This window comes from Bos mutus, chromosome 11, assembly GCF_027580195.1.
Source record: "Bos mutus isolate GX-2022 chromosome 11, NWIPB_WYAK_1.1, whole genome shotgun sequence".
NCBI lineage: Eukaryota > Metazoa > Chordata > Mammalia > Artiodactyla > Bovidae > Bos > Bos mutus.
The window spans coordinates 90,485,520-90,512,104 of NC_091627.1; the positions used below are offsets into that span (position 1 = coordinate 90,485,520).

General features: G+C 40.0%; 1 protein-coding gene across 1 annotated transcript in view; it reads right to left on the reverse strand.

Annotated features, from left to right (window-relative positions):
- RASGRP3 (RAS guanyl releasing protein 3) overlaps positions 1–26,585 on the reverse strand; it is a 124,668-nt gene that overhangs the window by 97,406 nt on the left and 677 nt on the right. The window lies entirely within an intron of this gene.

Below are 26,585 nucleotides of genomic sequence, written 5' to 3' on the forward strand. Positions count from 1 at the left end.
AAAAATCTCTACCTTCAAGGTTTATAACACCTCCAGGAGAAAAGTGGAACGTGTAGAAAGCCATACGTAAGCAATAACAACAAATGTTTATCACAACAATCAGCATCTATTAATATGATGTACTATATTAATATATTGTTAATAGTTTATAACCAGTTATCACCTGCTTAAAATGTTCCTTTAATTCTCACAGCAATGCTCTATGGAGATACTATTATCCCCAGAGGACCTTTAACAAGATTAACTAGCCTCCCCACAGCTAGGAAGCAGCAAAGAAAGAGACATTTTGAATGCGACTGTCTGACTCTGAACCCTGCACATTTAACCCCACAAAATGATTTGGCAGTCAGAACTTTTCAGAGACTTGCTTGTTCTTTTCTAGATCACCCTGCTTATCCTCGAGCATAATAGCCAAGTAAACTGCATGGCACTTTAAGATCTAATCTCTGGCATCACAACAGTAGTCTGCTACTCTTGTCCATTGCAAACATGTTCTATTTCAGCCAACGATAGTGGTTCATGGTCGTGAGGTGGTCTGGTAGACTGAGTGGCATTTATAACATTGCTTCTAGGACTTCCCAGTGGCTAAGATTCCATGCTGCCAGCACAGGGGGCCCGAGTTCAACCCCTGGTCGGGGAACTAGATCCCACATGTTGCAGTGAAGACCCAGAGTGCCACAGCTAAGACCTGGCACAGCCAAATAAGTAAAAGAAATATTTTTAAAAACCATTGTTTCTGTGCATAATACTTCTCTGGGTTAAAAATATCTTGGGTTTCCAATAACTGATTTACAAGTGAGCCTTTGGAACCCAGCCATTCATAAACTGGAGACAGGCTGTAGAAAAATGAAGAGGAGAATGAATAAGGACAGTCTCCAGCAGAGGAGGCCTCAGCAGAAGGTGCCCTCAAATCCCATCCTCTGTGCCCCCCTTTTACATACCATCCCAGGAGGAACTCCCAAATTTCTGTACAAATCAATCCAGATTAAAATAGCCTTCCCCTTTCAGTATCTCTTTTTCCTGCCAATCTCCTCTCTCTTTTCCCTCTTTTTTATAAAATTTCATTTACTTTTTAAAAACACATTACATATTAGTAGAGTTACATTTACTCAATCTAATTTGTTTAAATTTATCTTAATGGCAACATTTTCTCCTCCATTTAAGCTTCTCAGATCTCTTAGTGTAGCTTCTTAGACCATGTTAGCTAAAGCTATATTCAGTTTTAAAAAAAAAAAAAAACAGGAAGGAAAATTAGGTATTCATGGCACAAAACACCTTACTTAGCACAACTGCTTATACAATAACTTCCCCCACTAAGAGTCTTCTTTCAAAACCCTGAGTTGACAGCAAATTTTATCAATCTTTGAAGATCTCATCACTATATACCACAGATTAATGATAATATTAACTTTAAATCTTCTAAAATGCCACTGCAGTTTCCAGAATTCTTTTAGTTCTTGAAAAAAGTTGCTCAGAGTAAAAAATAAGTAAATAAATAAATAAATATAGATGAAATCCCCAAGGCTGTCTCTATGCATTTGCCTGAGACTCATTTGGTACGAAGAAAATAATAGAAGGGCAGTTTTCACATTTATGGTTTCCTTCCTATCTGTGTCAGCATCATTGTTCTATCAAAGTAAAAAACACAGAGCTGATTCAGGGATAAATGAGGCAAAGAAAATATTCAAATTTATTTTTTTTCTTGTTATGTGATAGTCAAATGCACGAAGTGGGGCACAATTTGATCTTCCTAGGAATCACAGGAAAAGCATAGTTAGAAACTCCAAATCCTCTTATTCTTATATGCAAACTCTAGGACCCCTCGGACCCACTTCTGCCTATTCTCTCATTGTCGTTTTGCTCTTGCTGGACTCCTGTAAGTCTGCTAAGCTGTCCTGGGTTCACATCACAGCCCACTGGCCTGGGCTGGAATATGATGGTCAGTGAACACTTTCGGAATGAATGAAAGAATTTATTTTTACACCATGGTTATACTATACATTAACCATACTATTTTGATACTAAATCCATTTGCTCAAAATTATACATAATTCTAACCAGTGTCAATGTTTTACTCAAATCACTTCTGCTCTTTACTTTACCATATTACCCAAACCCAGCTGGCTGACTACAAGTCCTATTTTCCAGTCTTTAGTGCCAAACTACTTGCTCAAGCTTTAATCCAACCATCACCACATGAGGGTTCTAAATCTGTGAGGCCTGAGCTTCTAACCTCATTTCCATTTATCATACACATGATCAAATATCGCCATGGTTTACTTGCACTATCTTTGCTGAAACTTTCAACTGCATCTCAGGCTTACTTACACCCTTTGTGTGTAGAATGCCTTTGGATAAGATATTCTTTCTGTGACTTCCTGGAAAAACAAAAAGGCAACCACAAGAGTGGGAACCTGCTGCGGAATGAGGATCTAACATTCTTGCTATAGGATTTTCTTATTTGCAGATCACAGGGGGTCAACTAAGAAAGCCCTTTTAGAAGCACATTAAAAAGTGGTAGGAATGGTTCCAGTTTTCCTTCATATTTTAATTAAATAAGGAGTGTTTGTTCTCAGGGCTTTTCTTGGTGATTGCCATTCTTATTAGTGAAAGGCAATAGATTCATTTATGTTGTGGTAAACTCTCAAACTGAGAGGCAAGTACAGGGGAAGGGTCAGAGCTGAGAGGCGGGTGCTGCTTCAATAGAACCATAGGAAGTAAGAAAGTCAGCCAAAGCATCTTGGCTTGTGGAAATAAACACGTGGTAGTGAGCAATCAATGCAGGAGAGCATAGGTTAAAATAGCTGAAAACAGCAACCTAAGTGGTGAGGCTTCAGTAGGTATCTGAATGCTTATAAACCCTTTTTAAAAATATATATTCTAATGGTCAGGAAAATTACCTTATCACTTGGAAGAATGCTCTTGTTTCCTTTTACACTGTAAGAGAAACAGATGCCTGTGTGAATTTTTTAACTTATAAAATACTTAAACTTAAAAAGCAATAATGCTCATCATAGATAAATACAGAGATATATGTAAGGGAAATACTACCAAAAAAAAATAAAATAAAATATGTTATTGTAGAACTCCTCTCTCTCACTGACATGACACACAGCAATGAGAAATGCATCTCATGCATATGCATACATACACACATAGGGCTCTATTTTTCCATTAAAAAATAATCTAATTTGATTTTCCCCCATCACAGTGTATCATGGTTACATATACTGGCTTCACTACCAGTAACACCGATTTATTTTCTTAATAGTTTTGTACTCCTTCATACTGTAGTTATCTAGTTTATTCACCTTATTGCTGAACACTAAAGATGCTCCTAGTGTTTGTCTCTATAAACAGTGCTGCACTTAACATTCTAGCACATGTCTTAGTTTCTGGTGCTTTTATTTCCAAAGTGTAGATCTCCAAAACTGGAATCGTTGGGATTTCAAAGTGTTTCATTTTACTCTGAACTCTCATTTATTTCCCCAAGACTAAACTGAAAGCAACACAAGGGTCAAGGCCTTTAAAAGACTGATAAATGTAAACTTAGAGGATCAAGATTATTCATTTGCAGAATCCTGTCCTACCAGGCATATTAACTAAATCATTTGTGTTGAATATTTTGCTTGGTTTTCATGTAGAATAATAACATTTTTTTAAAACCAAAGCATATTAAGCCAAATCACTAAAATTGGCCAAAGTTAAGAGTTTAGAATCTATTTCTCTCGCTTCCCTGGATAGCTTAGCTGGTAAAGAATCTGCCTGCAATGCAGTTGAGTTCAGTTCAGTCATTCAGTCTTGTTCAACTCTTTGAGACCCCATGGACTGCAGCACGCCACACTTCCCTGTCCATCACCAACTGTAGGAGCTCACTCAAACTCATGTCCATTGTGTAGGTGATGCCATCCAACCATCTCATCCTCTGTCATCCCCTTCTCCTCCTGCCTTCAATCTTTCCCATTATCAGGGTCTTTTCCAATGAGTCAGTTCTTTGCATCAGGTGGTCAAAGTATTGGAGTGCAAAGCAGAAGACCCCAGTTTGATCCCTTGGTTGGAAGGATCCCTTGGAGAAGGAAAAGGTTACCCATTCCTGTATTCTTGGGCTTCCCTGGTGGCTCAGTTGGTAAAGAATCTGCCTACAATGTGGGAGACCTGGGTTCAATCCCTGGGTTGGGAAGATCCCCTAGAGAAGGGAACAGCTACCCACTCCAGTGTTCTTGCCTGGAGAATTCCATGGACAGAGGAGCCTGGCAGGCTACCAGTCCAAGGGGTAACAGAGTCAGACATGACTGAATGACTTTCACTTCATTTCAACCCTTATTATCTGCATACACCAAAAATTCCATGAACTCTAGAGCCCATTCAAGTTGCAGAATCTCTTGCTGATTGATTTTTTTTTAATGTATGAGCAAAAATGAACTGATACGTTAGGAAGAACAAAAATGTTAATGTTGGACTAGAAATTAGTGCTGGGTGGAAAAGGATCAGGAGTGCCCTCACTTACCTCTATCTTATTTTCTGGACTGTGGCCTTAGTAACTGAAGGGCCAGCTCTTCCACATGCCATCTCAGTGAGGGAGGGATGGGGCCCACAATCTAAATATAACAGTAGGAGCACCCCAGGTCTACAACTACACTCTTCCTGGCATTAGATGTTTATCACAAACCACCTCTTCTAAATTATATAGTTTCACCATGTCATTTGGTTTGGGATTTTGGAGTGAAAGTTTGGACTATGTTAGTCTGTATTTTAACAGCATATATATTCCACCTGACCATTAACTAATATGGCTATACCACCCAACACAATTTAAGATACCAGCAACTGAGCATAGAGTTCCTTGCCCAAAGTAAAGGAAAAAAAAAAAGTTCTATTCAACATGAATTAAAGGGAAATTGTTCACATTACCAAAGCATTCTTTGTTTTAGAAAGCCACTCATTGCAGGATTACAAGAAATGTGTGTGCCCTGGTTCATTAAAAATGGCATTCGACCAACCAAAATTCAACTCATATTATTCAAGAACATATTTGTTAAGTAAAATAAACATGAGTCCAATTTTGGACCCAACTTACTGGCCTAGATGGTCTGTGTCCTTTCCTTCAGAACAAAAAAGGAGGCAAGCAATTCCTAGCTGCCTGTGAAAGACAGGTTATTTCACAACCCCTCCAGGGGCGCTTAAAAGTAACCTGCTAACAATAGCCCCGCAACTCCGACATTAGTGTCCTCAGCAGAGGGGCCAAGTGAAACTCTAAGTTGCCTGAAATATGTCCCCTGCAATCCAATTCCATAGGACTACTATTAGCTGAAAATCCCCAGTTTTCCTCCTGACAATTCCAACACTAATATTTTTTTTTTTTTTTTAGCCATTTTCCAAACTAGGAGGAGAGGCAGTACAGTGAGTGGTGAGGATTTTGGCATGTTGGAGAACTGGAAAATCAGGATTCTCATTCCCTAATCAGTCACTCACTAGCTGAATAAGTCACTTAACCCTTCAAGTACAGGCACCCCCTGATTTATGATGGCTTGACTTGCAAATTTTTGACTTTATGGTGTTGTGAAAGCTATACACATTCAGTAGAAATCATACTTTGAATTCTGAGTTTTGACCTTATGGCAGAAAGCGAAGAGGAACTAAACAGCCTCTTGATGAAGGTGAAAAAGGAGAGTGAAAAAGCTGGCTTAAAACTCAACATTCGGAAAACTAAGATCATGGCATCCGGTTCCATCACTTCTTGGCAAGTACATGGGGAAAAAGTGGAAACAGTGTCAGATTTCATTTTCTTGAGCTCCAAAATTACTGCAGATGGTGACTGCAGCCATGAAATTAAAAGACGCTTGCTCCTTGGAAGAAAAGCTATGACCAACCTAGATAGCATATTAAAAAGCAGAGACATTACTTTGCTGATACAGGTCCACATAGTTAAAGCTATGGTTTTTCCAGTAGTCATGTATGGATATGAGAGTTGGACCATAAAGAAAGCTGAGTGCTGAAGAATTAATGCTTTTGAACTGTGGTATTGGAGAAGACTCTTGAGAGTTCCTTGGACTGCAAGGAGATCAAACCACTCAATCCTAAAGGAAAGCAACCCTGAATATTCATTGGAAGGACTGATGCTGAAGCTGAAGCTCCAATTCTTTGGCCACCTGATGCAAAGAGCCGACTCATTGGAAAAGACTCTGATGCTGGGAAAGATTGAGGGCAGGAGAAGGGGGTGACAAAGGTTGAGATAGTTGGATGGCATCATCGACTCAATGGACACGAGTTTGAGACAACTCTGGGAGATAATGAAGGGCAGGGAAGCCTGGTGTACTGCAGTTCATGGGTCGCAAAGAGTTGGATATGACTTAGCGACTGAACAATAGGCTAGCAGTATGCACTCTGATCCTCTCTAGTGATGCTGAGCTGCTCTGGCGAGCTGCAACTCCCAGTCAGCTGAGTGATCACAAGAGGAAATAACCCATATACTTAATACCATTCTGAACTTCTACAACCATTCATTTTTCACTTTCCGTACACTATTCAATCAACTACATGAAATACTCAACACTTGGGTATAAAATAGGCTTTGTGTTAAATGATTTTGCCTGACTATAGGTTAATGTAAGTGGTCTCAGCACGTTTAAGTTAGGCTAGGCTAAACTATGATGTTCAGTAGGTGCAGTGTATTAAATCTATTTTCTACTTGTGATATTCTCAGTTTATATTGGGCTAATTGGGACATAACCCCATTGTAAGCAGAGGAAGACCTGTGTAAGATTCCTCAGATGTAAAAAGGAAATGATAATACCCAACTCAAAGGGTGGCTATGTGGGTTGGAAATAATGCATTGCACTTCAGAGTTTTATCCTATAAAAATATACATATACACAATGGAGTATTACTCAGCCATTAAAAAGAATACATTTGAATCAGTTCTAATGAGGTGGATGAAACTGGAGCCTATTATACAGAGTCAAGTAAGCCAGAAAGAAAAACACCAATACAGTATACTGATGCATATATATGGAATTTAGAAAGATGGTAACGACAACCCTGTATGTGAGACAGCAAAAGAGACACAGATATATAGAACAGTCTTTTGGACTCTGTGGTGGGGGGGATGATTTGGGAGAATGGCATTAAAACATGTATAATATCATATAAGAAATGAATCGCCAGTCCAGGTTCGATGCAAGATACAGGAAGCTTGGGGCTGGTGCACTGGGATGACCCAGAGGGATGGTATGGGGAGGGAGGTGGGAAGGGGGTTCAGGATGGGGAACACGTGCACAACCGTGGCAGATGCATGTTGATGTATGGCAAAACCAATACAATATCGTAAAGTAAAAAAATATATAATAAAATAAATAAAAAATGAAAAAAATAAATTTAAAAATTCAATAAATGCGCAAGGATAGACATATTGTGTTAGTCACTCTGTCATGTCCAACTCTTTGCGAGCCCATGGACTATAGCCTGCCAGGCTTCTCTGTCCATAAAATTCTCCAGGCAAGAATACTGGAGTGGATTGCCATTCCCTCCTCCAGAGGAACTCCCCAACCCACGGAAGGAACCCTGGTCTCCTGCCTTGCAGGCAGATTCTTTACTGTTTGAGCCACGGGGAAGTCTCTTGTTGTCTCTAGACATAAGACAAGTTTAATACAACACCTGCAATAACAACAATAAAAGGGAAACAACCAAAACCAAGGGGTTGTTGCTGTTTAGTCACTCAGTCACGTCTGACTCTTTGTGACCCCACGGACAGTAGCACACCAGGCTTTCCTGTCCTTCACCATCTCCTGGAGCTTGCTCAACCTCATGTCCATTGAGTCGGTGATGATTGATCAAAATAATCACAATACATTAATTCAATGCTGAATAAATCATGCAGCCATGAGAAGAATGGATGGGAAGATGCCTTCGATCTAATAAATGACAAAAACAAGCTGCATAAAAACAGCATGCATAAATTATTGTTTTAAGCCAAAAAAATCTCCATAATGTATTTATGTTTTCAACTGCATAGAAAATATCTACAGTAACAACCAGCAATAAACATGTAACTACTCTGAAGAAAAAAAGAGAATTACAAGCTTTCCTCTTTTATACTATTCATTTGATATTGAGTACATTCACTTATACTAAACCTGCATTTTTTTATAATTAAAAAGTAATGGCAATAAAGAAATGATATAGTGGAACTATATATAACTTTGTTCCATATATTCCAAGTCTTCTGTTAACGTGCTATAATATTTCATAATTTTAAAAAGTTTTTTTTAATGAAAAAGAAGGAAAAATAATGAGAAATAATTAACGTAAAGAATTTAGCAGAATGCCTAGTGGGCTTAGATGAATAGTGATTATCTTAGTTCCCTCTGCTCAGAAGTGACAGAACTCCTTAAGTAAAACAAGTGTACATGCAACCAGGTACGTTCGTGTGTGAACTCGATCAGTGTTTTATTTTCAAGTGGATGACTATTATCTTTATTGTGGTGATACATATCATGGATATATACACGTCAAGACATCAAATTGTATATTTTTATTATGTGCCATTTATTATATATCCATTATACCTCAACGAAATTGGTTTTTTATATTGGGCTAAAATTTTCAACTGTAATAACATGAGAGATGGGAGCATGAGAGCATAATTACAGGCTTCTAAGATTTTTATGACATTCAGAAGATATCCTAATGTTATTCAGAAGATGTTATGATGTTAATATGAAGATATTAACATCAGGCTTTGCTCAATCAAATATGTTTTAAAATCTTCAGTATAACTACTAAAAGAAAAGAAATGGACGACATAACGCTCAAAACACTAGAGGGGAGAAACTGGAATACAGAAAACTTGAAAAATCCGAAAGAAAGCAGGAAAGGAAAAGAAGGGTAAACAGAAAATAAAAAATACCTAAAGAACCACAGTGTTAATTGTCTGAATTCACCATGAAAATGCAAAGACTATCATTAAATAACAAAAGATGGACCCATTTTTAATCCATTCAGTTCCCCAGGTGTCAGATATGTGTGTGTAACCAGTGTGTGTGTGTTTCAGTTCAGTTCAGTTCAGTTCAGTCACTCAGTCATTTGTGTCCAACTCTTTGCAACCCCATGGACTGCAGCACGCCAGGCCTCCCTGTCCATCACCAACTCCAGGAGCTTGCTCAAACTCACGTCCATCGAGTCGGTGATGCGATCCAACCATCTCATCCTCTGTTGTCCCCTTCTCCGCCTGCCTTCAATCTTTCCCAGCATCAGGGTCTTTTCCAGTGAGTCAATTCTTCGCATCAGGTAGCCAAAGTACTGGAGTTTCAGCTTCAGCATCAGTCCTCCCAATGAATATTCAGGACTGAGTTTACACACACAGATAAGAGGATCAGACAATGCTCCCCAACTCAACTTCTTTTAACTATTTTTCTGAAGCCTTAAAAGTGATTGAATGAAAGATCTTTATACTAAAAATAACAAAGGGAACTGAAAAAACTGGATCAGGAGGAAAGAGCATGAGTGAAGTGGAAGGGAGACAAGAACTGGCAAAGAGAAATACACTTCCCTGCTCTTACCTCGTGAAAATGGTAAATGAAATGCATGTGAGGTTGTTACCCAGCTGGTCTGCAGCAGAAGTGCCACCCTCCCTACTTAAAGCAAGGTGCTCAGTGCAGGTGGGGCTCACATCTGGGACTGAAGGTAAAGAAGTGGCCTTCCTCGTGTGGTGGAGCTGGGACTCTGCAGAGGAGTGTGAACCAAACTTAACCAGGCCAGAAGGGACAGCTCATCCACCCTTTCACGGAATCTTTGAAACTGGGTTTTAATCAATGTTATCTGGAAAACAGATGGAAAATTCTCCCCAGAAGTTAATTCTTTAGTCTTGTTCCAAAATGAGGCCATGTGGCTCCTTCAAGCTGTGTGCGTTTGGCTGTACTCTCCCAGCCTCTGTTGATTTTACACTAGTTGGGGTTGACGCGCAGGGGAATTGTGGGTCAGACGATAGGAGACTGTGGACAGTCTTGCAGTTTATTGCCGGTACACGGCATCTCCAAATGTCCTTCCCTGCTCAGTCATCTAGGAGTTTGTGATGTTGGGCTGATCGCTGTGATGCTAAAAAATAAACTGCTCAAGACTAAGAACCAAAAGACAGGATTTCTCATACCAGCTCTGCCTTCATCTAGTTAAGGTATAGTAAGTGAGTCCAACACATTTACCATGATGAGTCCCCCTTAATTATCAAGAAAGTGGTAATAGCAATATCTGTCTCACAGATTTTTCTTGGAAGCAAAGAAAGCAAAGGAAATAAATATAGAGAAAAAGTACTTTGAAAACCCATAATGTATTGTAGAAATGTAAAGTATACTCATTTCTCACTACTTAAAAATTTTAAGCTGTGGTCCTTTCCTTACATGACATCACCTCCTACAGAGGAGGCTGAGAAGTTTTAGTCGTCATCTAGGAGAAGGCAATGGCACCCCACTCCAGTACTGTTGCCTGGAAAATCCCATGGACAGAGGAGCCTTGTAGGCTGCAGTCCATCAGGTCGCTAAGAGTCGGACACGACTGAGCGACTTCACTTTCACTTTGCACTTTCATGCCTTGGAGAAGGAAATGGCAACCCACTCCAGTGTTCTTGCCTGGAGAATCCCATGGACAGAGAAGCCTGGTAGGCCGCAGTCCATGGGGTCGCACAGAGTCGGACACGACTGAAGCGACTTAGCAGCAGCAGCAGCAGAACACTGTCTCTCTAATATGCCCATTCTCTGTCACCCTCTTCAACAACAAGCCCACCTGGCCCTCTGACCTTTGGAACTTCCTTGATCCTTGAGCAAGGTTCACTGGTCCAGGGATGGGCATGTGATCCTAACTGGGCCAGTCATAGCACCTCTCTCACTTTGGCCAAATTGGAGTGTTTCAGGGGTAAGCACCTGATTCAGGCAGATGATTCCCTAACCTAATGGGTCCCTTCCCCATATTTTTCAGACACGGAGCCAGAACATTCTTTTTCTTTGGCCAAGTCTTAAGATATAAAACCCAGAACCTATTAGCAATCATATTTTCTGCTTTGACTACTGTGTTCGGGAGTCAAGTGGGAGAAGAGGGCTGGGTTTCAACTTTTAAATAATTTTCTGGTTGTAACTAGAATGTGTCTACCTGCAGCTGGACCTCATCCCAAGACCAGGGTCCCGCAATCTAAACACCTATGTTTTATCCTCTTGAGAGAGTAAACCTCTGGTATCATGGTACTGTGTAAAGCAGGGGAGAGGACCTGGGAATGTAACTGTTTCCTAGGAAGATTTTCAACCAGTCTCCCTCCCTTTAGTCTCACCTTCACCTACAGTTTTAACAGTACTTGGTGCCACTAATTCTCAAGTCTTCGAAGAGTTCTCCAGTATAAATTCCTTGCAGAAGGAAATGGCAACCCACTCCAGTATTGTTGCCTGGGAAATCCCATGGACAGAGGAGCCTGGTGGGTTACAGTCCATAGGGTTGCAAGAGTTGAACATAACTTAGCAACTAAAACCACCACCACAACCAGGGCAAACTGGGTTGATTTTCTGGTTTCCACTATTGAATTAGTCACCATCTACTTTCCAGCTTCCGAAATATTGTCATAGTGTATTTCTGACTTTAAGAAACCCAAATCCTTTGATCTTGTCTTAATAGGCTCTCAGAAGGAAGCAGAGGTAAGTAAAAGTATATGCTAAACCCACTTTTACCTGAAGGCTCAAGGTCTTTTCAATGTCCTTGTCACTCTTTATAATATTCTTAACCCTCTTTGATGTCTCTCTGGCTCTGGGGCCCCTGTACTGCTATGCTTACCCCAGGCTCTCTACTTTGGCCACATCTTCCTAGTCGTGTGCCCCATATTTCAAAACTACTCCACTTTCCGTATCGATTTTCCTTTCCTTAGTTACAGGATTATATCAGAGAAAGAAAAGCATAGATAACCCAACTTTATACCAAGGTATCAGGGATGAGCTTGTCTTCACTGGAATAGTTACGGTTTTGAAAAAATAACTTGCATTGATTTCGATGTGTGTGATTCCAAAACTCGTGTATTTTCACCCTAAACTTTTTTAAAGTAAAGCTCCCCCCAAAAATAAGATCAGTTCTAACCATTCTTAAAACTTTTATTTCAGTGTGTATTTGCAGTCACCTGCCGATGGTCCCCAATAATCCTCACGTGCCCTCTGTAGTCCTTGTTGACACTGTCTCAGGACTGACCCTGCATAACCACTAGAATACAAGAGCCATAGTGGAGTGTAATTCCCAAGGCAAGGTAATAAAAAGCATTTTGGCTTTCATCTTAGTCAAGGATTTCTCACTCAGAAGTCAGATGCCAGGTCATGAAGATATTCAAGCAGTCCACAGAGAAATCCCACAGGAGAGGACCTGGGGGTCCCAGCCAACAGTAAATACCAATTTTTCAGCCATGGGGATGACCAGCCTCAAAAGTAGGTCTTCAAGTTCCCATCAGGTCTTTGGATATCTGGAGCCTCATCTGATGCCTGATTGCAACCCACCCTTAAGGCACTTGGTTAGGGAGTGACTTGTTACACAGAGACAGGCAACTAATAAATATCTTAACTGTGTTTTATAAAATTTATAACAGGCAGAGTAATGCTCAAAGTTCTTCAAGCCAAGCTTCAACAGTACATGAACCGTGAACTTCCAGATGTTCAAGCTGAATTTAGAAAATGTAGAGGACCCAGAGATCAAATTGCCAACATCCGCTGGATCAAAAGCAAGAGAGTTCCAGAAAAATATCTACTTCTGCTTCATTGACTATGCCAAAGCCTTTGACTGTGGATCACAATAAACTGTGGAAAGGTCCTCAAGAGATGGGAATACCAGACCACCTGACCTGCCTCCTGAGAAATCTGTATGCAGGTCAGAAAGCATCAGTTAGAACTAGACATGGAACAACAGACTGGTTCCAAATTGGGAAAGGCTGTATATTGTCACCCTACTTATTTAACTTATATGCAGAGTACATCATGAGAAATGGTGGGCTGGATGAAGCACAAGCTGGAATCAAGATTGCTGGGAGAAATATCAATAAACTCAGATTTGCAGATGACACCACACTTATGGCAGAAAGCAAAGAAGAACTAAAAAGCCTCTTGATGAAGGTGAAAGAGTAGAATGAAAAAGCTGGCTTAAAACTCAACAGTTAGAAAACTAAGATCATGGCATCCGGTCCCATCACTTCATGGCAAATAGATGGGGAAACAGTGGAAAGAGTGAGACTTTATTTTGGGGGGTTTCAAAGTCACTGCAGATGGTGACTGCAGCCATGAAATTAAAAGATGCTTGCTCCTTGGAAGGAAAGTTATGACCAACCTAGACAGCATATTAAAGAGCAGAGACATTATTTGCCAACAAAAGTCTGTCTAGTCAAAGCTATGGTTTTTCCAGTGGTCATGTATGGATGTGAGAGTTGGACCATAAAGAAAGCTGAGCACCAAAGAATTGATGCTTTTGAACTGTGGTGTTGGAGAAGACTCTTGAGAGTCCCTTGGACTGCAAGGAGATCCAACCAGTCCATCCTAAAGGAAATCAGTCCTGGATATTCATTGGAAGGACTGATGCTGAAGCTGAAACTCCAATACTTTGGCCACCTGATGCAAAGAACTGATTCATTTGAAAAGACCCTGAAGCTGGAAAAGATTGAAGGCGGGAGGAGAAGGGGACAACAGAGGATGAGATGATTGGATGGCATCACTGACTCAATAGACACTAGTTTGAGTAAGTTCCGGGAGTTGGTGATGGACAGGGAAGCCTGGCTTACTGCAGTCCCTGGGGTCGTAAAGAGTCAGACACAACTAAGCGATTGCACTGAACTGATAGCTTTTTAGTCTGCCTCTTTAAGTATTTTAAGTATTTCTAACATCATTCAATATTCTTAAAGATTCCAATGTCATCAAATATTCCTCTAAAATATGACTTTTCCCATGGCTGCACAATGTTCCATCTTACCAACAATACAATAGTCTAATATGTCTTTTTTTCTTTTTGAGACTGAAACCACACAAGCTTTATTCAATGACCAGAGAATGGAGAAGCAGGAACCTAGTTCACAAATCAACTTCTTCTATAATATATTACATCTTAAAAGCAGATATTTGGAAAACAATGTCTCAGCCCTAAAGAATGAATGCCTAGAGATGGTAAAATATATATATTTGGTTGGAGAAAAATATATATGTATGAGGGGAAATTCTATTACTATATACTTTGTTAATATTTTTATTCTTTCACCAAACATAAAATTCATATATTGGTGTGTAATCCCTTATAGCAGGTACTCCACAAAAGGTAAAAATGATTGACAGAATTTAGGATCTCAGATCATACCTGGACAGCACTTGACATGTGTCTCAACACCCACCTTAGCACCAAGTGCAGAGCAATCGTGTTCTATCTGGTGTATATATAACTGAGGAAATACACCTGCTCTCTATCATATGTAAATTTGTGTCTTAATGAATCTCACATTGCAAATGATAATGTTATGTTAACTCACAACAAATGATACAAGTATTACTCAAGCAGTCACTGTTACACATAGTATCTGGTTCCCAGAGGGTATTAATAAAAAATAGCTTTATTGAGACATAATTCACATACCGTACAACTCACTGATTTCAGTATATTGCATTGTTATAATTTTTAAATAGTGGCAAGATATATGGAACAAAAAACTGCTACTCTGACCCTAACCACTTTTAAGCTTACAGTTCAGTAGGATTTGTCACACTCACAATGTTGTGCAACCACCACCATTATTTCCACAAATATTTTAGCACCCTGATTAGAAACTCTATAACCATTAAGGAATAATTCTCCACTCATTCCTGTCCCGAGCCTCCAACAACCTCTTTCTGTCTCTATGACTGGCCTATTCAAGATTTTATTTTTTTTTCAAGATTTTAACCTAAGTGAAATTATATGATATTTCTCCTTTTGTGTCTGGATTATTTCACTTAGTATATATTTTTTTCAACATACATCCATGTTGTAGTATATACCAGAACTTGATTCCTTCCTATGGCTGAAGAATATTCCATCAAACATTTATACCATTATATGTTTATCCATTCATCTGTTGGTGGACTCTTGAGTTGTTTCCACTCTTTGGCTACTGTGAATTGTGCTTCTCGGAACACTGACCTACTCCAGAGGGAGTTTTAGAAAAGGAAAAACAAAACATGGCTCATACCTCAAGGAATTCATAATTAGCTTGAAGAGAGAACAAATTCCTGGAAAGTTAACTATAAAGTCAAATAATAGCTGAATAAGCGAAAGAAATACCAGTAAACATCATGTGATTAAATATATTAGACAATAGACCGTGTGTTACAGTATTTTGAAAGTGGGCGAGGTCACAGAAGACTGGTAATAGTTTTATCAAAGCGAGCGATTCTGTGAAGCGTCTGGAAACAGATGCTTTGGATTGAGAGAAAGGAGAGGGGTGACATAACCCTAACTGGCCAGGTCAGCACAGGAAAGTCTACAGAGAGGGAAAACACATGGCAATTTCACGGAAAATTAGGAGACACATTGGTTAGGGCCTGAGAGAGAGAGAGGTCAGAAAAAAGTCAAGAGCCCTGTTACACCTCAATGCCAGGGGTGTAACAGCTTTGGAGCATACCAGCTCAAGCCCCTTTTTGCTGAAAACTGCCCCCATCCGCAGGATTAGTCTAGTGACCTCCACTCCCAAGGCCATAAATGACTAGAGAAGGGATTGACACCTGATGCAAGTATAGGCCAGTCGGATCATCAGATTTTTTTACAAGAGAGTCTGGAATTTAGAACTACCAGTGCTTGAACATTCAAAGGACATTCACACAGATGGACATCCTCTTTCTCCCTGTGCTTGGTGAGACAGGGAAAGCTGGAAAGAGAGAGAGAGGGAGTCAGAGAGAGAGAGAGACAGAGGGAGAGAGAAGCAGAACCTCCCAGAAGGACTGGAAGTTTGGAACCGTCAAGCTCTCCTGTCGGGTCCCAGGCCCCTGATCAGCTGGTTTCTGGGTGGAGGCCCCTGGCAGCCTCAGCTTATTTCTTGTGCTTCTGTGAGGTATATTTTTTTCTTACAACCAATGTAGCTTACGTTCATTGTAACTTGGCTAAGATCCCAGGCAGTGTGTTGTCCTCTGCCAAGTGTTCACCTAAGCTACTCCATGGTATTGCTGCCTTGGCATCCATTTTGTTTGGCTAAAGAGGCCCGCAGGGTGCCTTAAATTCACACTAGCCCCCCACGCAAGGGTGTGCCCTAGAAGACAGCCAAAAGAGCCACAGGCAAATGTAACTTCCTGGTAAGTGTGAAAGTCGCTCAGTCGTGTCCGACTCTTTTTTGACCCCATGGGCTATATAGTCCATGGAATTCTCCAAGCCAGAATACTGGAGTGGGTAGCCTTTCCCTTCTCCAGGGGATCTTCCCAACCCAAGGATTGAACCCAGGTCTCCTGCATTGCAGGTGGATTCTTTACCAGCTGACCCACAAGAGAAGCCCAAGAATACTGGAGTGGATTGCCTATCCCTTCTCCAGCGGATCTTCCCAAGCCAGGAATCGAACCAGGGTCTCCTGCATTGCAGGTGGATTCTTTACCAACTGAGCTATCAAGGAAGCCCATATGACTTCCCCAATAACCCCTGTGATCAACAGTCTCCCCAACCTCCAAGAGCCTTCCCCCGTGTCACTAAGTTAAGACACCCCATGGAACTTACCAAAATCCTGCCTTTGGGGTTTGGACTGAGCTTAGCTCAGGAACCTCAAAGCAGTCCACCCACGGACTCCACCTTAATAAAAGCTTGTGCCCTAGGTCGTGAGCCTGCCCCCTTCCTTGACCCCTCCCTTCAGGCCTGCCATGTACATCTTGACGATAAACCTATTTCAGTTTCTCTTATAGTCTTGTGTTTTGCTTACCATCCTACACCTGGGGTTCTACTTAACAACTGTTAATTCAATAAAGTCACAACAACCCCCAAGACAGATTATAGTCAGTCAGTTATGCTGTATCTGTGGGTTCAAAAAAACTTTTTCAGAAGGCTCCAAAAAGCAAAACTTGAATTTGCCACAAACCAACAACTACTTCCCCAGCACACCCACTGTATTAGGTATTACAAGATCTGGAGGTGTTGATTTAAAGTAGAGGATGTTTACATTAAATGCAAACTCTATGCCATTTTACATAAAGGACTTGAGGTACCTCAGAGGGGTCTTGCAACCAATCCCCTGTGGATAGGAGACTCTGAGGAAAGGAAGTCAGCTCAAATGAGTCCCCCCACCCACTTTTTTTAAATACTTTTTTTTTTGATGTGGAGCATTTTTAAAGTCTTTATTGAATTAGTTATAATATTGCTCTGTTGCTTATGTTTCGGTTTCTTGGCCCCTAGGCATGTGAGATCTTAGCTCCCCGACCAGGAATCAAGCCTGCACCCCGTGTCGGAAGGCGAAGCCTTAACCGCTGGACTGCCAGGGCAGTCCCCTGGAGTGAGCCCTTGAATAAGGGGAAAGGCGCAAACACAGGAGCAGTGGTGACGGGAAGGGAGGAACGGGGTAGTCTCAACTCACCTGTACGTCCCTGAATTCTCTTGCTGGTTTGTGAGCTCAATCAGTGGCCCCACTCGCCCCAGGCTTCTTGATTTCGCCTAAAGGCCAGTTAATACCTGACCTTGCACCTGCTTCTCATTTACTAGTGAAGAGCAAAAGCAATGGCTGTACTACAGAATCCAACAGTTAATGGCGCTCACCAAGATACAAAACCCTGGCTTGGAAAGTACGCTCTACACGCAAAGGTCAGTTGCACAGGCCTCCACCCCTCCTTTTCCCCTTCTGGAAGCTGCAGAGGAAAATTCACAGAATGATCCAAATCCTGGTTCCCCTGTGCCCTGCCTTCCTGCCCCCACCACCCCCCACAAGCAGAACCGAGCCAGTTTGGCGAACGCTCTTTCTCATGTGGCCCCGTGTTCTCTTTCACCACAACCTTTCTCTCACCTTCGTCTCTTCTACCTCTCTGCCAAATGCGACTTAGGAAAATCACGCCCTATATGGGAATCGAAAAAGCTCCTAATTGTGGCTACACCCTGAAGAGAGGTACTTGGTCCTAAGGATGGAAAAAAAAAAAAACAGGCAAATTCAAAGTTAAGAAGTTAAAATTAGACACAGAAATGAAAAGGTCTTCTCCACCTAGGACTAACGCAGATAACAAGGCTGTTCCCGTAGGAAAGAATTCCATCTATTTCCTCATTCTTCTCTAGTGAAGCTTCTGTCCCACTGACAATGACAAACAAAATAAATACAATTTATCTTTTATGCTTGTCCTGGTACCTGACAGAACACCCGGCACTTTCTAGATTCTCCGTCAGTGCTTTTGCTTTGAGTAGATGGAGATTGTAAATTGATTTGATATACTATTTTTCTGTTTGCATGCTAAGTTGCTTTAGTCATGCCCGACTCTTTGCAAACCTACTGACTGTAGCCCACCAGGTTCCTCTGTCCATGGGATTCTCCAGGCAAGAACACTGGAGTGGGCTGCCATGTCCTTCTCCAGCAGGTCTTCCTGACCCAGGGATCGAACCTACATCTCTTATGTCTCCTGCATCGACAGGCGGGTTCTTTACCACTAGTGCCACCTGGAAAGCCCTGTTTGGGTTAATTATTAATATATTATTAATGTATTAATATAATTATCAACATAGTGCTGTATGGTATAATGTACTAATGTAAAACAAAATGTTACTAATTATATTTCATTGTAAATGCATTGGAGTAATAATGCACATTTATAATAAATTATAATTAAAGCAAAATAATTTAATGTAGTACATTCTAAATACATTGTAATGATTTCACTGTAAGCATATGATATTTTAGGTGCACATACCAATCACTCTTTATAACTTTGTTTTTTTTTTTTTTTTTTTTCTTTTTTAAATTTTATTTTATTTTTAAACTTTACATAATTGTATTAGTTTTGCCAAATATCAAAATGAATCCGCCACAGGCATACATGTGTTCCCCATCCTGAACCCTCCTCCCTCCTCCCTCCCCTTTAGGAAAAATGGAAAGTCGATTCAGGGAACCAAGAACATTCTTAAAAAACATGCTTTTGAAACACTTCTGATTTATATATCATGCAATGGATGGTTACTATTTATATTTTAAATGTCTTTAAACTTTATCATGATTTTAGAATTTTCTGATTGTTTTAAATCTAGCTCCATAACCAAACCTTCATGGAATAAGCAATGAACCTAAAATATGATTGTTTCAGTTGACTGTGACTCCTTGCCAGGACTTCAGAAGGCCTTGTTTCCAGGTCTCTGACGTTGGCGGGGCCTTAAGAAACTACAATGTCTTTTAGTTTTATCCACTTCCATCAGTTCTATTTTTGCATCTCCATACTTAGCACACAGAGCTATCTTTATCACTCCAGCTGACTGGCATGAGAGTCCCCAGGGCATAGTAGCTATACAAGATTATTTAAGCATACTTCCTCCCCTTCAAATAAGACAATGCAGAATGCATAAAAGACATCAGAAATGGTCACAATGGTAGAAGTCTGTGTATGTGTGCATATGAGAACTGCTAAAGATTTCTTTCTTTGTACTGTTGTACACATTATTAATATCTATAATGATTTCTAGAAGTTTAAGCTGTGTAATGCCATCTGTTTGCATGCCTAAATTCACTTGGAAACATCATGATAAAATAAAGTTCCTTATAATCACATAATCCAGATTTCAAAGTCTGAGAGTTTTTTAAAACCTCTCACCCTTATTCTCAATTGAGGAATCCATAGTTACGCAGCATTCCAGCTGATGCAACAAGCAGTTGGATTGTTCTAAGAGCACAAAACTCAGAAACTGTCAATCCTTTGCTTGCTTTTCAGTTATTCAGTTTTAGCTGATACATGTAAGATTGGCCTAATGAGTGCATCAGAATGGAGAAGACCATGAGTCCTGAACAGATAGCGGAATCTCACAGTCCAAAATTCACATGCCATTTATGAAGCCATGGAAGCTCTGCTGTTGAGATTCGCACTGCCCACTACATACAGTAGCCACAGGGCACCTGAAGCCACTGAGCACATGAAATAAGGCCCATCTGAACCGAGAGTGGTGGCAAGCATGAAATACACCCTGGATTTCAAAGACTTAGTACCAAAGAAGAAGGTAAGATGTCTCGTTACTAATCTTTTATATTGATTGCAAGTCAAAATGATAATGTTTTGGATATAATGGGTTCAACAAACGAGATTCCTAAAATTAATTTTGACCTGACTATGTAAGTTCTTAATGTGGCCACTAGAAAATATAAACTGACACACGTGGCCCACACTTGTGGCTCACTTTATATTTCTAGTGGACAGTGTTTGGTCTAGAGGCTTCCTCATTAAGTCACATGGCCAATAATTGGCCTTTCAGACTGGAGTTCAGAGTTGCTGCAGAATTTTACTCCAAATCAGAGTAATCAGAGGAGAACAGTAAAGGAGTAAAGGTTAAAGCAGCTCCTTCGTGTTTAGTTTTTACATCCAAACATTTAATAATACCCAGCAGGACAGTTAAGCCATGTCTAGCTACAGGAGCCACTGGTTGAGAGAAATGTCACTGCGGTGTATGTAATACCTGCCTTACTTAAGCTCTTTCCCAGTTGATAACACATCCATTTTCATCTCAGTCGCTGTTAATCGTACTCATTTCACAGCACGGAAACAAGACAGTGAATCATGAATTCATTTGTTTTGACTTTTTGTTGTTTCCCTCACCATTGCTGCTAAAACAAAGACAAGCGATCTTTTCACAGAAAATAGAAACATGAATTTGATTTTCTAAATTTTACTGGAAAATAAAGCTTTTCAGACCCTGTGTATGGGCAACAGGGGGCTGGTTATTATTGTAGCAGTACTATAACCGGACACATGGTGCACACTGAGAAGTTCACACTGATCCTGAACATCAACATAGATAAAAAAATTCAGTCCCAAATCCCTGACGTGCAATTACCAGTTTACTGAATTTAAAACACATTGGGGGTTATTGCTGCCAGCAAAGAGTTGTGTAACTGCTACTAAAAACAATAGTGATTTCAGAAGTAGGTTGAAAACAAAACAATAATATCTTTATAATGTTCTGAAATTGTTGCACGAATAGAACTAAGACGGGCTTCATTGCATTTCCCAGTCTGATTTGCTGACCGTCTTGTCTGCCCATAATTGTTTTCTGCCATTCATTTCCTCCAATTGTCAATTATTGCTAAAACAATTATGAAAAAAAAAAACAAGTGTCTGTCTGTGTTTCCTGTTGCCAGTGAATACAGTGAAGTCATAGACCAGACTAGTGCATCATAATCTTTTCCATTACAATGAATTATGCTGTCACAAACAGGATACAGCTCCTTACTGGGCAGAGAAGCCTAAATGGGGCTGAATTAGCACAAACCTGATTGTCAGTCATGAAAGCAAGAAATTAGAGCATCGGGACTTAGTTCTCCACTGTTTCAAAACATATTGGTTTTCATACCTGATTATAAAAGTAGTGCGTGCTTATCCCAGAGAGAAAGCAGAAAATAAAAATCACCATTACCCCCACTGACCAGAGATTCTTACTGCTAACAGTTTAGTATATAGATTTTTAGTTCTTAATTCTTTTTCATATATACATTTGTAATTTGTAAGAAAATGGGATCATGCCACGAATATAACATTTTTGTCTTTTCTTTTTTCATATATACATTTACTACAAACAGTTACTGTTGCCATTAAATATTTTAATGTAATTTAATGGCTATTTGTAATTCCATATTGTGGACTATTATTTGTCAATTCCCTAACTTTGTATATTTTCCAAAACTTTTCTGTTTCAAGTAGACAAACTTTCTTTTACATACATTTTTGTCTCAATATATGAATATTTCCTTAGGATACATTCCTAAAAGATAGACTATATTTTAAGAGAAAATATATGGTGTATTTTTAAATAAACATTTAGAATAATAAGTCTAGGAAATTTTCTTAACAATCAAGGCACAATTGCGTATTAAAAATTTCATAACCAAACTTGATGGTGGCTCAGATGGTAAAGAATCTGCCTGCAATGCAGGAGACCCTGGTTGGATCCCCGGGTTGGGAAGATCCTCTGGAAAAGGGGATGGCGACCCACTCCAGTATTCTGGCCTGGAGAATGTCATGGACAGAGGAGCCCCGCAGGTTACAGTCAATGGAGTCTCAAAGAGTCAGACACGGCTGAGAGACTTTCAGCTTTTACTTTCCTAACAGGATAAATAAGTGAAATACCTTTAATGATTACCAAGTTTAATAAATCCAGAACGGGATACCCTTCAAGCCAGCCATCTGGAACCGTGTAAGTATACTCTATGAAGTCCATTTCCAGAATCTCTTAGCACAACTAGACTCCAAACCTTTTAGGAGCCCACAGATGTTTCTGCTGACTCTGACTTGGTTTCCTAAGGAACTAAGGTTCCCAGCGGAGAAGGCAATGACACCCCACCCCTACTCTTGCCTGGCAAATCCCACGGACGGAGGAGCCTTGTAGGCTGCAGTCCATGGGGTCGCAAAGAGTCGGACACGACTGAGCGACTTCACTTTCACTTTTCACTTTCATGCATTGGAGAAGGAAATGGCGACCCACTCCAGCGTTCTTGCCTGGAGAATCCCAGGGACGGGGGAGCCTGGTGGGCTGCCGTCTATGGGGTCGCACACAGTAGGACACGACTGAAGCGACTTAGCAGCAGTAGCAGCAGCACATTCCCAGACCGGAGCTAAGCGTTGTAACCTGGTTCTGCCACTAGAGGGCAGCCAGAGACAGGGAGAGGAGTTTAACACCCTTGGTCCTGTTTTCTCTTCATGGTAATTTTTATTTCACCAAATAACCGAGGAACAATCTAAAAACAAGGCGCTGAAGGGAAAAACAATTTGCGTAATAAATATACAAATAAATAAATGGGAAGTTTTCTGTGTATAAACTATTCCCTTTTCCTCAGAGAGATTAAAAGGTGCAGAATTCTGAGGGCTACCACAGTGAGGTACAAAGACCAGGCATCTAGTTGGTCCGTGTTGATGTGTGGCAGGGGCCACCACAGTGTTGTGAAATGACTGTCCTCCAATTAAAATAAATAAATTAATTAAAAAAATAAGATTTGGGTTACAGCATGAACAACTGTGCCTTTAGATCTTTGTAGACGGAGGAAGTGAATCCACCGAAGATACTCAACATTCTCCATGGGAATGAGCGGGAACATGGCTTTGGGCATATGGACACCTGGGTTCCATTTTCTGTCTCTAACAAGGCAATCATGGACAAGTCACTTAACCTCTCTGAGCCTCAGTGTTCTCATTTGTACAATGTGGCTGGCAGTGGAATCTGCTCATAGGTAGTTGTGAGCATTACATAGAGAATGGATATTAAAAAAAAAAAAAAGCTTGGCATAAAGAAAATCTCCATCAGTGTTGGCTTTATCAATCTTTCCAGGCTTTACCTTTCTCCTAAGCTATTTCCCATTTCCAGTGTTTCTACCTGATTATCTATTTCTACCTGATTATCCCATCATTGCCTCAAATTTAATATGTCTGAGACCAAAATCCTTGCCTCCCTCACCAATTCCCTGACCTGCTGCTATCTCTGACTATTTCTCTGAATGGACTCTAAATTAAACATAATATCCTTTCTAACACTTCCTCTCCTCCCAGATCCATACCCAATTAGTTTACAAGACACGTGGATTTGTTCTCTAACGTGTCTTCATCTGACTGGTTTCTTTCTCTCTTTTGTCACCAACACCCAGACCTCGGTGAGCTGTTCTCTCTGCCCCAGCAGGTCCTGCCTTGAATGACCAGATCTTATTGATGTCATTTCCCATTTCAAAACCCTCAGTGTCTCCTCAGTGTCTTCAAATTAGATTCTAAATTCCTTAGTCTAGCGTTATTGTCCCACCGCAGTCTGACCTCAATCTCCTCCAGACACTTTTCATTTTTTCCATATGTGCATTGCTTCTGCTTCTATCAAGCTGCTTGACACAGAGTTCCCTGGTAGGGTGACCAGATTTGGAAATAAAAAACACAGGACTCCCAGTTAAATGTGAACCAGATCTACAACAAATATATTTTGTATATCTCAATCAACAGACCTCATGCACATACTCTTACTAGGAAAAGTATATGTCGTTTATCTGAAATTCACATTTCAGTGGGAATCCTGTATTTCATTTGGCAACCCAAGTACTCTTCTCTCCCTTCCCATGCACACGGTTCCATTCTTATCTTGGAGGCTTTTATCTCTAGCCATACCCATCAGATCTGCCCTTCAAGTCTGAGCTCAATTTCTTCCCTCCAAGAAGCCTGCCAGGATCAGAACTTGTAATCATCCACATCATTCATTTGGTTCCATATATAGGATGCCTTGTGTTCTGTATAATTCCAACTCTCCACGTTAATGTTGAGTTTATCAAAGGTAGAGATTATAAGTAGAAGAACTTAATAAATATGCTTTGGTGGTGTTACTGCTGATCTGTAATATAGGATGTGAAGGGATAAGAGTATAGGAGAAAAAGAACCTCCAGAGGTCACTCATCTGGATTTAAGGTGCTCATAGACCCATGAAAATCAATTTGCAGCTCCCCTTGCTCCCACAGCATCAGGCCAGGTGGGTATGGCTGCCTGGCGTGGGACGCTTCTCCCCATGTCCTCCTTCAATACATCCTACAAGTTGTGGATTACAAATTGTAGGTTTTGTGAAATCTACATTTCTTTAAACTGCACTCTACCTCTTCAGCAATCTGATGTCATTTATATTTCAATGAGTGTCAAGTGGCGGCTGTACTGTGTAACCTGTAAGCACATAGTAGTTGTAGGAGTTATGCTGGAAGCCAAGAAGTAAATGCTTTTAATTAATAGAGAAGCTAAAAAAGTTGCTTTTTTTTTTTCAAAATTAGCTAACTCTAGTAATATACTATGGGCTTCCCTTGTGGCTCAGCAGTAAAGAATCTGCCCGCAGTGCAGGAGATGCGAGTTCAATCCCCAGGTAGGGAAGATTCCCTGGAGAAGGAAATGGCAACCCGCTCCAGTATTCTTGTCCGGGAAATCCCAGGAACAGAGTTTTGTAGATTACAGTCCATGTGGTTGCAGTGGGACATGACTTAGTGAGTAAACAACAACAACAATAATGTACTATAATCTCAGGAACTTGAGAATACATCTAGAAAATTGTAAAACTATTAAGCGATTCTCAAGAAATCTATTTTAAATAACTGGCACTTCATGGATACATTTATAAGCATCTATGGGCATCCAGAAACTAATGACCAAAAACAGAACTTTTAAAATTGGAAAAGATACATATTCTTAGAATAAAATACATAGCTCATAGTTTTATTATTTAAGCCTTCAACAGTGTTTATAACAATTTTATTCTCATAATGTAAACATACGAATACAACAAATGAGAATGCTGTTTTGAAATTGCAAGAGGAAAAAGTTCAACATACACAGAGAAATCAGAATCACTGTAAGCAGTGTTTCTCTCACTAGACCCACATGGAATGGCAATTAATTAGGTTACCTTAGACTTTATTTTGCGGAAATAATAAAATGGATTCAGTACTGAATTCAGGACTTTGCAGAATTAGAGAGTCCTGGAAACAAGGGCTAAGAGTTTGTTCTGTTTCTTCAGACTCATCATATTTGTCCAGATTAATTTTATTTCCCTCTATTTTTTACTACCTAGCTTTAACTAAGAAATATTGCTCTTTCTACTCAAGGATATTATACTTTGCTATTTCCATGGAATGAATTATAATTTTCTAATCAGAAGAAAATAACCCTTAAATTCTTCCAGGAAGGAGAACAGGCAATAAAATCCACATCGAGACAGAACTCAGCCTTGGCCTCCTGCATTAGTCTCAATCTGGCTGGCTCAGCTCTTCTGGCTTCCAGTTTTGCTATCTTCTTAAGACAGATTCTAAACATACCAATCTCAAACGGGGATAAACCAAAATAACAGCAACACATTTCCTTCTGCTTTTCCTTTTCAATAAACCACCAGAACCTTATTCCTTTGTTTGACATCATAGAAACATTAATCAAGTTTTTCCAGGACACAAATGTGAATATAATCAGTGGGGGATGCAAATACAGTGGATCATCTAAACAAACGTACTTGTGTGATGGCAAAAAAATGTTAAAAGAGTTGGAATGTCCCTAGGAGCTTTCCAAGTTTTTGTGGGCGGCATCAGCTGCTCTTGGATATAATCCATTCCCTTTTGACCTTTCGACTTCCAAACCCAGGAACAATTTTTCAGGTCACTCAGAAAATATATGTTGAATGAATATTTTGAAATAATAATTTAAATGTAAGTAATTATTGTGAACAGTCTCTATCACTGGAGCTGTTAAGTGCTGGTTTGTTTTATGCTTCTAGAGGGTTTTCCTTAGTCTGAAAATTCATGTTTAGGAAAAGCTTTGCATTAAAAAATTCAATCTTCGCTGAATGTTATACAAAATTTAAATTTTAGTTAAAATAACTTTTCTAAAATAGACCACTTTTCTTGAGGGCCTCTCTGTTCAATGTATTCTAAAACC